Genomic DNA, 15,393 nt, shown 5'->3' with positions numbered 1-15,393 from the left:
CCCATCCTACCTGACTGACCTCCTCCACAGGCACACTCCCACCTGCACCCTCCGCTCTGCTGCTGCCAATCTCCTATCCCCCCCCCTCCGGACCAAACTCAGATCCTGGGGGGACAGGGCTTTCTCCATCGCTGCTCCCACCCTATGGAACTCACTACCCCAAATCGTCAGAGACTCCTCCTCACTCACCACATTCAAAACATCACTGAAGTCTCACCTGTTCAGTACTGCCTTCAACCACTGAAGGTCACCTCACCTTCTGTCTCCTTTCTCTGTTTGTTTACTTATTTATCTATTTATTCACTTCCCTATGTTCTTTAAATCCCTGTAAAGCGTCTTTGAGTGTATGAAAAGCGCTATATAAATGTAATGCATTATTATTATTATTATATTTACAATTAACATTCTTTCCTTTGGAATAATTGTGATTATTTGTATAATTTACACCAGTGTCTAAAGCGGTATCTATATACTAAAACTCTCGTTTGTTTGTTTGTTTGTGCTCAAACTACAGCCAGAACGGTACACAATAGCATGACAATTTTAGGCCCACCTTACTCACCGCCGTCGCTTTAATGGTAATGCAAGTAGTTTTATTGAAATCTGTGTTATATTTTTTAAGTTATTCACATTTTAAAGATTTTAAAAACCCGCGCATGCGCAGTTGGGGGCCAATCCTCACGATAGATGGCCAACAGACAAACGCCTACACTTACGTAAGATGGCCGCTGAGTGACTGCGCTTGTGCAGTTGGGGGGGAGGGTCGCCATTTTGCGTTCAACTCCCATTTCCTGCCAGACGCCCGATTGGTTCCGCGGCCCCACGTGGGGGGAGCGTCACTGCCGCCGCCGCCCCTGCTCTAAACCCCGGGCATCTCCATCATGGCCGCCACCCTGCCCTCCCGCTGAGCCATCGCACCGCCACTCCCGCTCCCGCTCTAAACCCCGGGAGTCTCCATCACTGCCATCTCCGCTCCGCCCTCCAGCTCCCGCTCAGCATCACCGCTGCCGCCGCTCCTGCTGCCGCTCTCAACCACGGGCGTCTTCTTCATCATTCAGCCCCGGAGCCCCCGCTGAGCGACCGCTGCCGCCGAGCTGTTAAAGGTCAGACTAACTAGACCAAGCAGACCCGCTGGGCACAAACCCCTCCCACATTCGTGCAGCACCCTCCCCCCTCCCTCCCCCTCCCCCACTCCCCCACTCCCCCCCTCCCTCCCATGCCCCCACTCCTCTCTCTCCCACTCATCTCCCCCCCCTCCCCTCTCCTCTACCCCCACTCCTCTCCCCCACTCCTCACCCCCCACTCCTCACCCCCCACTCCTCTCCCCCCCACTCCTCTCCCCCCCACTCCTCTCCCCCCCACTCCTCTCCCCCCCACTCCTCTCCCCCCTCTCCCCCCCTCTTCCCCCCCTCTCCCTCCACCGTCCCCTCCCTAGGAGATAGATTTAAACTTTAAAATGTGAATAACTTTTAAAAATATGACACCTATTCCAATGAAACATCTTCCAATAAGACCACGGGACGACGGTAAGATGGGCCTAAAATTGTTGTGCTATCGTGTACCGTTTTGGCTGCAGTTCCGGAAAAAACAAACAAGCGTTTTTGTATAAAGATTTTATTTGCTGCTGAGCTGTTAAAGATAACCCCCCCTTAAAAACTTCCCCAAACCTCCCCTACATTAACTGAAATTGAGTTAAGGTTGTTTTAAAGAAACCCACTCACCCACTCCATCCCCCCTCCCCCAACTTTATCCCCCCCTCCCCCCTCCCCACTCACACACTCCATCCCCCCTCCACCCCCTTTAACCCCTCTCCCCTCACCTGATCAATACCTATCTCTTTTTAACATCATGCCAAGAGGGAGGAAGACCTCCGAAGTCATGCAGACCTCTGAACCCTTCCGAATTTGCTATTGAAGATCACTGGAGCAAATATGTCTTCAATGAAATTAGGTATGTGCAGTTTTAAATGAAACTCTTTCTTCATAACTTAGTCATACATTTTATGACCATTGTTCTTTTATTCAATACCAAGAAAATTGGGATGTGTACGGATAAACCAAACTAGAAAAAACAAAACAAAACAATTTTTTCTTTGTGTTGTAAAAAATATTTCTGTTCAATAAACCTTCTATAAATATCCGAATATACTCATGATAGGCCTGATATTGTACACGTAGTCCAAGAACTACAGACTGTTGGAAATAATAGTCGTTTTTCACACATGAATGTAGCGCAACGCAAATGCGCATTTGGCGTGCATCCTTTTTTTTTGCTGAAAAGTTGTATTACGTGCCATATTATGAATTTGATGTAAAATTCTGAATTTTGGACATCAAAATTATGAATTTGTAAAACCAAATGTTGGGAGGTCTGTTCATGAACCATCCTGCGACCACACCTCTCCATGTTGGAAGAATGGAAGATGCAGAAAGAGATTCCCAAAGCCGTTTATCGAAAGCACAAGGTGTGGAGATGAGTCACATCCTCTGTACAGGAGATGATCTCCGCATATGGGAGGATTTCAGGGACATCAAGAAGGAAGCTGCTATCGACCTATTACTTCTGAATGGGTATCACAAAATGCTGGAGTAACTCAGCAGGTCAGGCAGCATCGAGGAGAGAGGGAATGCTTTCAAGAGAGAGCTGGATAGAGCTCTTAAAAATAGCGGAGTCAGGGGGTATTGGGAGAAGGCAGGAACGGGGTACTGATTGAGAATGATCAGCCATGATCACATTGAATGGTGGTGCTGGCTCGAAGGGCCGAATGGCCTACTCCACCTATTGTCTATTGTCTATTGAATGGGTGACGTTTCTGGTCGAGACCCTTCTTCAGACTGATGTCAGGGGGGCTGAACCCCTGACATCAGTCTGAAGAAGGGTCTCGACCCGAAACATCACCCATTCCCTCTCTCTTAGATGCTGCCTGACCTGCTGAGTTACTCCAGCATTTTGTGATACCTTCGATTTGTACCAGCATGTGCAGTTATTTTCCTACTTCTGAATGGGTGGTGCCCTGTAATGCTCAACTCTTGAAGTTGTTCAAATATCACATTAACGTTGAAATATGCTCCTCTGTAAAGTCGGTCAAATACGTGTTCAAGTACACCTTGAAAGGGAGTGATCAAACAGTTTTTGGAGTTAATAGGGATGACAAAATTGCACAGTACTTTACTGGCAGATACATTGGTCCAGCAGAAGCAGTGGGATCAATCCTTGGATTTCCAAATCATGAGAGACGCCCCGCTGTCATTTGACTCCAGGTACATCTACCACAAGAACAATGAGTCATCATCAGAATCGATGCTGGTCGGCTGGTGAGAAATGAGGATATCACAAGAACAACTTTAACTAAATTCATGGAATTGCATTCTCGAGATCAATTTGCAAGAACACTGTACTATGCTGATGTATCCCGATTTTATACATGGAACAATAGGAAATGGCAAAGAAGGAAGGTTGGGAAGATAGTGGAAGATCTTCCAGGCTTTTTTGAAGCCAACGTTCTGGGACGAGTGTATACCCTTTTCTCCAAGATGTGGTGACCTCTACTACTTGAGACTGCTTCTCCATCAAGTAAAATGACCAGTATCCTTCGATTCATCGAGGACGCATGACGGACATATTCTTCCTTCCTTCAAAGACGTCTGCATAGAAAAAGGTTTGTTGCAAACTGACGACCATTGGCAACAGACGATGGAAGATGCTGAGCGGACAAGACTCCCCGATGCAATGAGAGATTTGTTTGTTTTGCTGACGATTGCTGAGATCAACACTCCTCGACAATTATGGGATCGCTTCAAGAATTCAATGTCTGAAGATTACCTTTGAAGAGAATGGAGAACAATCGATGATACAAATGTTATGATTGATGCGAGGCATCATGATCAGGCTCTGTTGTATATTCAAGACAAGCTTGCGAATTACAAGACACTGGGATACTTTCATTTGCCACTACCAAGAAATGGAAGGATGAACCTTGATGGTGACAATCCAGATTTGCTGCGTGACTTGCAGTACAATAGACCTGAACAACAATGATTTGTTGAAGAGAAGGAGCCTCTACTGAATGCTGAGCAAAGAGCAATGTATGACCATGTGTGCAGCTGCTTGGAAAGTAATGTTCCTTCAATGATTTTCATTGATTCACCAGCAGGAATGGGCAAGACATTTCTCACCAATTTTATCCTCTCCAAAGTTTGAGGTCAAGTTGATGTTGCTTTTGCTGTAGCATCCTCTGGTATAGCAGCTACATTGATGCCTGGTGGAAGAACTGCACATTCTCGATTCAACATACCAATCGAAGTGACCGATAATACAATGTGCAACATTGAGAAGAACTCCAACATGGTTCATTTGATCAGGAGTGTGAGACTGATTGTTTGGGATGAGTGCCCGGATTAGGAGGGAGAGCTTTGAAGTGGTGGACAGAACTCTTCAAGATCTATGCAAAAAGAACGATGGGCCTTTTGGCGGCATTCTTACCATTTGTTGTGGTGATTTTCAACAACTCCTTCCTGTTGTGAAAAGGGGAAATGATGCTGATGTTGAAAATTCCTGCATCAAGAAATCCTATTAACGTTCAAATTGTTATATGTTGTTATTCATATTTTAAACTTTAATAAATCCCTTTTCCACTTGCTGTGCCCATCAGCCGCCCATGTGCAGTAATACCTCCATGTTCCACGTCACAATGGAAACCCGACGGGCGGGAATGGCGGTACCGCTGGAGAGCCCGTAAGAATGGAGATGGGGGGATAAGGGGAGATGGAGTGGGTGACTGGAGGGTGGAAGGGGAAGGGGGAAGTGGGTGGGGGAGAAGGGGGGTTGAGGGGATGGAGTGAGGGAGGGGAGGGTGCTCGACCAATGCAGAAAAAAAACATTTTAAAGAAAAATCACGATTTTCATTGTGATTTTTTTAAAAAGCCATTTATTTTAAAGAAAAAAGCACAATTTTCCCACGTCACAATGGCAACCCAATGAGTTGTGGGCCCAACGGGTCCACATGGTCTAGTTTTTGCCTGAAATTTATGTCATATATCAATAAGTGAAACAACATGCCATGATACATTACTATTTTACCTAGAATGGGCACTTCTGCCACAAGCCAGACTTCTGAGTCTAATGATAACTTCATTTTTATCACATTTTTCTGACCTTTCCAATGTGAATATGCACAGTCTATCACAAATGCAGGACTACCTTTATGTTTTTTTCCCCCACTCCCTAACAGGACATTCTGTTGAGTTTAGGTGACCTGACTTGGCAGTTTAAAACTTATTACAGGATTCTCAAAAAGTTTCTGAAGTCAACAGATTGTGTTATATCTAGCAATCTGCATTTACTCCAGCATTTAGCTGCACAACCATACCAACCGTAGAAAGGAGCCAGTGTCTGAGGAAGAGCAGACCCAGAACATGAGGAGATCCTGAAGTCCAGCAGGAGGATAAGAACAGGAGGAAGAAGAGCTCTGTTTAAGAAAACACAATCAATTTGACTTGCCCTCTTCCATCTATTCACATTCAACACCATACCAACCAAATTTTATATTCAAAATCTCAAAATCTGGATCATTAGACAATAGGTGCAGAAGTAGGCTATTCGGCCCTTCAAGCCAGCACTGCCATTCACTGTGATCCTGGCTAATCATCCACAATCAGTACCCCATTGCTGCCTTCTCCCCATATCCCTTGACTCCGCTATCTTTAAGAGCTCTATCTAAATCTTGAAAGCATCCAGAGAATTGGCCTCCACTGCCTTCTGAGGCAGAGAATTCCACAGATTCACACATCCTTAACCTTCTGACTCAAAGTCTGCAATCAGGAAGGATAAGTGACAAAGCATCCTCCATGATAATTCTCAACACCAAGACCCCACAAGGATGCGTTCTCAACCCCTTACACTCACAACCCCTTAGACATGTACAACTCTGCAGCCAAATTCTGTTTTATCTCCATTTACCAGTTTGCTGACTACACCGCTATAATAGGACAGATCTCAAACATGACAGAGATAGATAGCTTTGCGGTATGGTTTCAAAACAACAACCTCTCCCTCAATGTCAGCAAACTAAAGAAGCTGGTCTTTGATTTCAGCAAACCCTACTTCATATCAATAATCTGAAGTGGAGATGATCAAGAGCTTCAAGTTCCTCTCTGTAAATATTGCCATCGTTTTGTCCTGGACAAATCACATTGATGCTGTGGCCAAAAAAGCACAACACCTCTTCTTCAGAAGGCTAAGGAAATTAATTATGAGTCCAATGACTCTTACCGATTATTATAGATGCACTATAGAAAGCATCCAATGTGGATGCATCACAACTTGGTATGGCAGCTGCTCTGCCCATGGACTGCGAGAAATTGCAGAGAGTTTGAGCCCAGTCCAACACACAAACCAACCTCTCCCTACTGACTCCGTCTACATTTCATAGTGCCTTGGGAAAGCAGCCAACACAAGTAAGATCCACTTACAGCCTGGTCATTCTTTCTTCTCCCCAATTCCTTCAGGCAGAAGATACAAAAGCTTGAAAGCACATACCACAAGATCCTTCTTGGAAAGAGTAGCTTCATCCCCACTGATAGCAGGCTTTTAAATAGATTCTCTCATTTGGTGAGGATGAATTCCCATTCTTCAAAATCTACCTCATTGCGCCCCTCACACTTTAATATGTTGACACTTTGTCTGAAGCTGTAACAATACACACTCTGCAGCACGCTCTTTATTTTCTCTTTTGCATTATCTCTGGTACTCCAGTATGGTATGATCTGCCATAATAACAAGCAAAACAAGTTTTCATTATATCTTGATACATGCCACAATAATAAGCAAATACCCATAATGCCAATTCTTTGTAAAATAATGCAATGAAGGAAAGCAGAGAGAGGATGGAAAAGCAGAGTTTGCGTAGAAAATCAGCGACGATCATATTATACAGCAGTGGGCGTGAGGAGCCATTTGGCCTACACCTGCTTCGATTGAGAGATGGAGAAGAACAAATTACCATAGCAACTGGTCGAGCTTGGCTCTAGATCAGCTGAAAAGTTATTTGAGGCACAAGAGACTGCAGAGTTCCTCCAGCAGCTCATTTTTTTGCCGAAGATTTATTTCACTTGGCAACAGTTGAATTCATAAAATACATTTCACAACATGAGGATGTCCCTATGAGCTTTAAAGCAAATGCCATATTTTTGATGAATGGCCACTGTAAGAAATATGGCAGCTAATTTGTGCACAGCAGGTTCTCACATAGAGCAGAGTGCTAATGACCAAATAACATGCTGTAGTCATGTTGATCTGGAGACAACCTTTTGGTCAGTGCTGGGCAGAACTGTCCTACTCTTCTTCAAAATAGCTAGCAAAATATTACACCATCATCAGAGTGCAAAACTAAACCCAACAGATCTGAAGTGACCAATTTAAACTGCTAAGAGGATAGTCTAAGTCAGTGTTTCTTAAACTTTTCACAACATTTCATCAACCATCGAATACATTTTCTTATGTTTTTTGATAATTTTCACCTTATTCTCCCTTGTGAGGAAAAAAATATATAAATATCTGAATTAATTAAGCCATTCACCCTTCATTCACCCCTCTAGTTTCATTCAGCCCAAAATAATTTCATTTACCCTTGGGTGAACCATTCACCAGGTACCGCAAGGCTCGGTGCTGGGACTGCAGCTATTTACAATATACATGAATTACTTGGATGGAGGGATTAAAAGTAAAATTAACAAATTTGCAGATGATACAAAGCAGGGTGGTAGTGTGAGCTGTGAGGAAGATGCTACGAGGTTGCAGGGTGACTTGGACAGGTTGTGTGAGTGTGCGGATGCATGGCAGATGCAGTTTAATGTGGATAAGTGTGAGGTTATCCACTTTGGTGGTAAGAATAGGGAGGCAGATTATTATCTGAATGATGTCAAGTTAGGAAAAGGGGACGTACAATGAGATCTGGGTGTCCTAGTGCATCAGTCACTGAAAGGAAGCATGCAGGTACAGCAGGCAGTGAAGAAAGCCAATGGAATGTTGGCCTTCATAACAAGAGGAGTTGAGTATAGGAGCAAAGAGGTCCTTCTGCAGTTGTACAGGGCCCTAGTGAGACCGCACCTGGAGTACTGTGTGCAGTTTTGGTCTCTAAATTTGAGGAAGGATATTCTTGCTATTGAGGGCATGCAGCGTAGGTTTACTAGGTTAATTCCCGGAATGGCGGGACTGTCATATGTTGAAAGACTGGAGCGACTAGGCTTGTATATACTGGAATTTAGAAGGATGAGAGGGGATCTTATCGAAACATGTAAGATTATTAAGGGGTTGGACACGTAAGAGGCAGGAAACATGTTCCCAATTTTGGGGGAGTCCAGAACCAGGGCCACAGTTTAAGAATAAGGGGTAGGCCATTTAGAGCAGAGATGAGGAAAAACTTTTTCAGTCGGAGAGTTGTAAATCTGTGGAATTCTCTGCCTCAGAAGGCAGTGAAGGCCAATTCTCTGAATGCATTCAAGAGAGAGCTAGAGAGAGCTCTTAAGGATAGCGGAGTCAGGGGGTGTGGGGAGAAGGCAGGAACGGGGTACTGATTGAGAATGATCAGCCATGATCACATTGAATGGTGGTGCTGGCTCGTACGGCCAAATGGCCTACTCCTATTGTCTATTATCCATTGTTAAGAAGCACTGGTCTAAGTTACACTATTGTTTTTTTCTCCCCAAAATGATTGTAGTTTACCAAGCTGCTGGAGGATTGTTTTCTTAATGTTTAAACAAATCTAAACTGTAACTGATCATGAAATATTAAGTTTCTAATGTATAATACATGATTACTTTCTCTAAAAAGCCATGGATTTCTGATTCTAGTATTTTTCTCTAATAAGCCATGGATTTCTGATTCTAGTATTTTTCAAGACAAATAAATCCCATTAAGCCAGATATAAAATTTAGTTGTGTGTAATTAAAAAGACACTTCTCCAAATTGAAGATTAACAAAACATTGCACTTCTTGTTCCTGCTAGATCAAACTCTGGACTATGCAAGCATTTTTGAAAGACTTGCTGAGCAATCACTGTTGATGATCTTTTTACTTAAAACATGATTTGAAAATCTGCTTGCAATGAATTAAGCGCCCGAGGGGACGCCTGGAACAAAAAATAAATTAGGTGTTATTTCCATGATCAAAATTGTACTTCTGTTATTTATTTTTCCTTGACATTTGAAAAAGTGTAAGCGCATGTACGAGCAAACCTATTTTCTCAGACTATACGCAGCATTTCAGGGCCACATGGTAGAAAAGGAAGCCATTCAACCCATCAGGTTGTGCTGATTCTCAGAAACAATTATCCAATTAGTCCCAATACTGATTAAGCCTTATGAAAATTGAAGTGAATCGATTTCCACCTTGATTTTGTATATTTGTAATTAGTTCTCTAAAGAATAAACGCATTATCTTCGACCCTTATTTCCACAGATTTTGTTTAAATCCATGCCCGCTGATTATTATTCCTCTTGCCTTTCAAAACCCACTGAGAATTGTGAACACTTCTGCTAAATCTTCACCTAACTTTCTCAGTTCTGAAGAGAAGAATCCTGATTCTTCCTTTGTCTATATAAATGAAATCCTTTGCTGTGCTACCATCTGATAAAACTTTTTTGCATCCTACTCATTGTCTAAACATCTGTCCTAAAGTGTGTTATCCAGTACTGAATGCAATATTCCCCCAAATGAGAAACAATTAGTCTTTTACAAAGATATAGCATGACCCTCTTTATATTGTGTCATATACATCTACCTGTAAACCAAAGGATCTAAATGCTTTTTCAGTAATATTTGTAATTTGTACTCATAATTTTGTGGCTCAGGGCAGCACTCTGGCACACCTAATAGAGCTGCTGTCTCACAGCACCAGAGACCTAGGTTCAATCCTGACCTTGGGTTCTGTCAGTGTGTAGTTTGCACATTCTCACGTGGGTTTCCTCCGACTGACAATAGACAATAGACAATAGGCTATTCGGCCCTTTGAGCCAGTACCGCCATTCAATGTGATCATGGCTGATCATTCACAATCAGTACCCCGTTCCTGCCTTCTCCCCATACCCCCTGACTCCGCTATCTTTAAGAGCTCTATCTAGCTCTCTCTTGAAAGCATCCAGAGAATTGACCTCCACTGCCTTCTGAGGCAGAGAATTCCACTGATTTACAACTCCAGTTTCCTCCCACATCCCAAAGACGTGTGGGTTTGTAGGTTAATTGGCCTCTGTAAATTGCTGCTTGTGTTCAGGGAGAGGCTGAGAAAGTGAAATAACATGGGGCTAGTGTGAGCATGTGGTTGGCGTGGATACAGTGGGCCAAAGGGCCTTTTTCCATGCTGCATCTCTAAACTAAACTAAACTTTAATGTATTCAATCCACGTCAATTATCTTCAATCTTTGTATCCTGGATTTGACAGTTAAAATGTTACTTTTATTGATCTCCTTGATGTGGAAATGAATCACAAGGTACGCCACTGTGCTGAGATTTAAACTTTCCCTTGCCTTTCATACGAGGGACATTTGAGTTTAACATGTGCAAGCTTTCCCTGATAAAATTAGTATCAATAGTAATAAACATAAAGGCAATCTACAATACGCATTTCAACATACTGCTTTTTCATGCCTGAGATAACACTATCAGGGTCAAAGTTCTTTCTTCATTATTAACATCAAATATTAATAGCTGTATATTATTTTCAATTAACAAAATTTAGTTTGGCTCTTTTGACTCCTGGACCACCAAATGTTACAGTCAGACAACAATGCATAGCCTTAAATATGTTGTGCATTCAGTCATACTGAATGAAGATAAATTGCTTCCCATTTTAACAATATACAAGTGCCAGCTTTATGATGACACTTTTACTGAGCATAATGAATAGGATTTGATTGTCTTGTTAGAATTTCTAATAATTCTCATTGTATCTGAGTCATGCATGCATCATCCTGCCCATTTCAAGTATGCATATCAAAACTAATTCAAAAACTGATGTGACTCCAATTCTAAAGGTTCTGCTGATGGAAGTCAAATTCAAAGTTTTCCATTTTCAGTTCAAATGTTACTATTATATAAGTACATGCACTGAATAATAACTCTGTCAGGGTACAAAGAACTTGCATTGTTAAACTGAATTATTGGCCTGCATTTTGCAAGATAGTGGTAAAGTTCACTATCAGGACATTGTGAAACTAACAGCATCCTTGCAAAGTATCTGAACATAGAAATCCTGATAATGCTGGTGGTGAACTTGTGTTCTTACTTAACTGGGATAGGTTTGAAGCTTTTCTTAACAGAATCAAGGCAATTCACTCCACAAGACAAGAACTGCAATTCAACTAGCTTTACTGTAAAGCAGAATGACTTTTTAAAATATTTAATTACATGAGATCTAGGAGTTATAATAATGGTGTATCGATTTATAATTATTTAACCATTAGTCCTAAAAGATATACTTTAAGAATGTGGATTGCAATTCCCTCAGATAGATATTTCAAAATATATGCGGAGGAATTGATAAAGAGTACGTTTTGCTTAAAGATATAGCATGGAAACAGCCCCTATGGCCCACCGAGTCCATGCCATCCGTCAATTGCTTATTTACTAGTTCTATGTTATTCCACTTTCCTATTCCTTTCCGACACACCAGGGGCAATTTACAGAGGACAATTAGCCTACAAACCTGCGCATCTTTGAAGGAAACTGGAGCACCCGTAGGAAATCCATGGAGAACATACAAACTGCACAAAGACAACACCCAAGATCAGAATTGAACCTGGGTCTCTGGCGCTGTGAGGCGGCAGCAGCAGCTCAACCAGCTGCGGCGCTGTGTTGCCCTAAGCCATAGAAAGTTATATCATCCTAAACTGGGATTATACCACTGTTCCTTCAGTGTAATTGAGATAAAGTTCTCAATAGAACTCACTGCTCAAGTGGGGGCAGAAGGTCTTTGAATGATAAAGGGATTGATGTTCACCACCATCTCCTCAAGTTTAATTAGGGAAAGGCTATTAATGCGAGCCACTTCAATGATACCCATATCTGATATGTGATTAACTACAATTCCTGATGTGTTCTGTCCTGTCAACTTTAAAGTCCTGTAACTTCTTAAACTGATGAAAGACCAAGAATGAAAAGAAGTACAGACAGGTAATACGGAAACAATGTTTATATGAAATTCCTCTCCTTACTCCAAAAAATTAATATTAATGTAAGTGATCCCATAAGCATTAGGTTCTGAATGATACAATCTCTGTTCTTTAGACTTTTACTTTAGAGATGCAACACGGAAACAGGCCCTTCACCCACTGAGTCTGCACCACCTAGTGATCATTCCATACATTAGCACTATCCTACTACATTCTAGGGACAATTTACAATTTTTACCAATCTCAATTAACATACAAACCTGTACGTCTGTGGGTGTGGGAAGAGACCGGAGCACCCTGAGTAAACCCACGTGGTCACAGAGAGAACATACAAACTTTGTACAGACAGCACCTGCAGTTATGATTGAACCCTGGTCTCTGGTCTGTAAGGCAACAACTTTAACACTACATCACTATGTCGTTTCTGGTCCAAAGCTGGACAAATTCTGTCCTGCGGATGGAGCAGATAATTGGGAATTAGCACATCAGCTAGAAATGCGTTTGAGGATTTACTATTAAATCCCCAGTGTCTGGGCAATTTGTATACTGTTTAAAATCATAGTCCTCTTAGTCTTTTTTGGTCCGTTAAACTTTCATAATCTATCACTTCAAGTAGGTAGACAATGTCCTTGGTACTTTAAGTTAGGAATCAACCTTACAGCTATCCCCTGGATTTTTGCCAAGATTATTATTATCACTGACCATGTGGAAGTACCATAAACGGTCAGTTCTCTGGAGAAGGTCTTATGAGGGTCTAACATTGTGACAACGTGATCACTTTGATTTATGGTTCTACTTCCAGAACTCTGGTAGCTTTAGGTACCGTTTTTCTCCACGCTATTGGCTCTTTCACCCTTACACTCTGAAAATGTCGCAATATACCAAAGACGTCAGTACACAGTATCCTGAAGCAAAGATGTTTCTTCACAAGTATCCAGGTATTTAATCTGAACTCGTATGTTTAAATCTCATCATATCAGTTGGAGAATTTAAATATTGGTAATTAAATAAATCTGAAATTAAAATGTTGCTTCAATAAATGGAACCATATTATATCTGTTTTGCTAATGAGCCTGAGGAAAGGAGACCAGGCCTCCTGACATAGTTTGGCTTGGAGCTCACCCGAGGACCATGGTGATTTATTTTTGTCTGATTTTCCACCAAACAAGTCTCTCCATTCAGGAGCAATTAGAGATGAGGAATAAATGATCGTCTACCCTGTGGTGCCCTCAACCTGTGAATTAATAAGTAAACGTAAACTCAGCTGATCTTTCACTGTCTTCATGAGGCACCACTACACTGTTGGAGATGTAGCATTAAATTAATGCCCTGCCTGACCTCTCAGGTGGATGTACTATTCAAGAAGAGCAGGATAATTCCCCAGCTTCTGAGGTCCTTCAACCTTCACTACAAGAACAGCGTGAATTTAATAAACAATACCATTGCTGCTTCAAAATATCATATTTCTCTGCTATACAAGACTGAGCATCTTGTAAAACACTTTATGAGCTGTCAGGTGCTTTGACACATCTTGCAGCCATGAAAATTGTCACATTAAATGCAAAGACCTGAAAATTCTATTATATAACACAATGCTACATTTTTTATTTGACACATTTAAAACCAGTCATTGCTGGACACACCATAGTGACTTCAATCAGCACAAAAGGACAGTTAGCTTCTCTTCTACAATTCATAGCATGTTCGCTTGTTTGAGAAGAAGAATGGAGCTCAGATTCAGGAAAAGAATTCCATCAAAAGATGAATGTCGGCGTCAGCAAGTTAAAGGGCCAGTTCCTCCCTCAGATGCCATTGGTCATGCATTATTTGGTAGCTGTGCTCCTCACAAAAACTTGGCTTGAGTCTGCTGTGTAACTCAGTTTTGGTGCACATTTTAAAGCGAAGAAATCTGCCCAAGCCAAAGTCTTCCCCTTACTGCAGCTTTTCAAAAGAGCTGCAGCTGGTAATTAATAGTGGGTACATCCTAGCTACTGTGAGGAGTCTGCTGGTTGAAAGTCAGGGTAATCTCAGGAGCAATGATCTTCCTGTACAACATGTCCCAAAGGAAAAATGTACTCCCATTAGAAAGAAGGGCAGTTGGCTAGGAAAAGATAATGGTTTTCAATGATTACTTCACTTGGGTCAGTTTTCAAATATCAAACAATCTGCCAAGTTAAGTAAAAACTGTAAGTGGACTAGTTCACAGAATTAGTCAAAACCACATGGGTGGCATTTTAACAATTATCAGTTTGAGCCTGACTACAAAGGGCTGAAAATGTTTTGCACTCTTTTTAATATACAAACAAATCTGTTTGGTCTAAATCAATTGACATATTTTTTTAAAAGCCTACAGGCACTTGATGCAAATCCATTAACTAACCAAGCACAGACAAATTTTGAATTCTAGTTATCAATTAGCATAAGCAAAATTATGCTGATGATTAAACCAAAACTCTTTATCTTTGGTTTCTGAATTTCGAGCCTTTTTTTGCGAAAATTCATTCATTCTCTCTTTAACCTTGCTTCTAACTCTTTGTATTTTTGTTTTCCTTTTTTCATTTTCTGATTGCATTTGGTTGGAGTCTAATCATAATTCATGCTCTTTCTTTATGCTTTCATTCTTGGTACGTCCAACCTATTTAATAGCTTTTCATTGCTTTTAATTAGGTCTTCTACCTTCTGTGCTCTCTCTTGATGCCAGCAGGATGCTCCACAGCCCTCATTCATCAAGTAAATTATATTAGAATTTATTTTAACCTCTTCTCTGTTACATTCTCCTATTTATTTTTGTTTCTGAAATGCAACTATGAAGGAATGAGAACTTGTAAAATTTGAATATTCATAATTTTACCTGTGAAAAATATCATAGGAAATGAGTAAGTGGGCATGACCGGGAGAGTCTAATTTTGTTTCCTAAAATGACTGTTTAACTCTGAAAAATGTCATTGTAGACAACAGAACATGTTTGTATGACGCTGGCTACTACCTCATGTCTAGGCTCATTTTTACTTCATAGTTAAGATGTTATGGAGTCATAGAGTCAGTCAAACAGCATGAAAACAGGCTCTTTGGCCCAACTCGTCCATACCCCATCTAACCTAGTCCCATTTGTTCAAATTTGACCCATATCCCTGTAACCTTTCCTCTTCATGTACCTATCTAAAATATATTTCAAATATTGTAATTGTACCTGCTTTAACTTCTTTATTTGGCAGCTCATTCCATACAG

The sequence above is a fragment of the Rhinoraja longicauda genome, chromosome 2 (genome assembly GCF_053455715.1).
Source record: "Rhinoraja longicauda isolate Sanriku21f chromosome 2, sRhiLon1.1, whole genome shotgun sequence".
Lineage (NCBI taxonomy): Eukaryota > Metazoa > Chordata > Chondrichthyes > Rajiformes > Arhynchobatidae > Rhinoraja > Rhinoraja longicauda.
The sequence above is the reverse complement of the archived record's forward strand: the minus strand, read 5'-3'. Positions refer to the sequence as shown.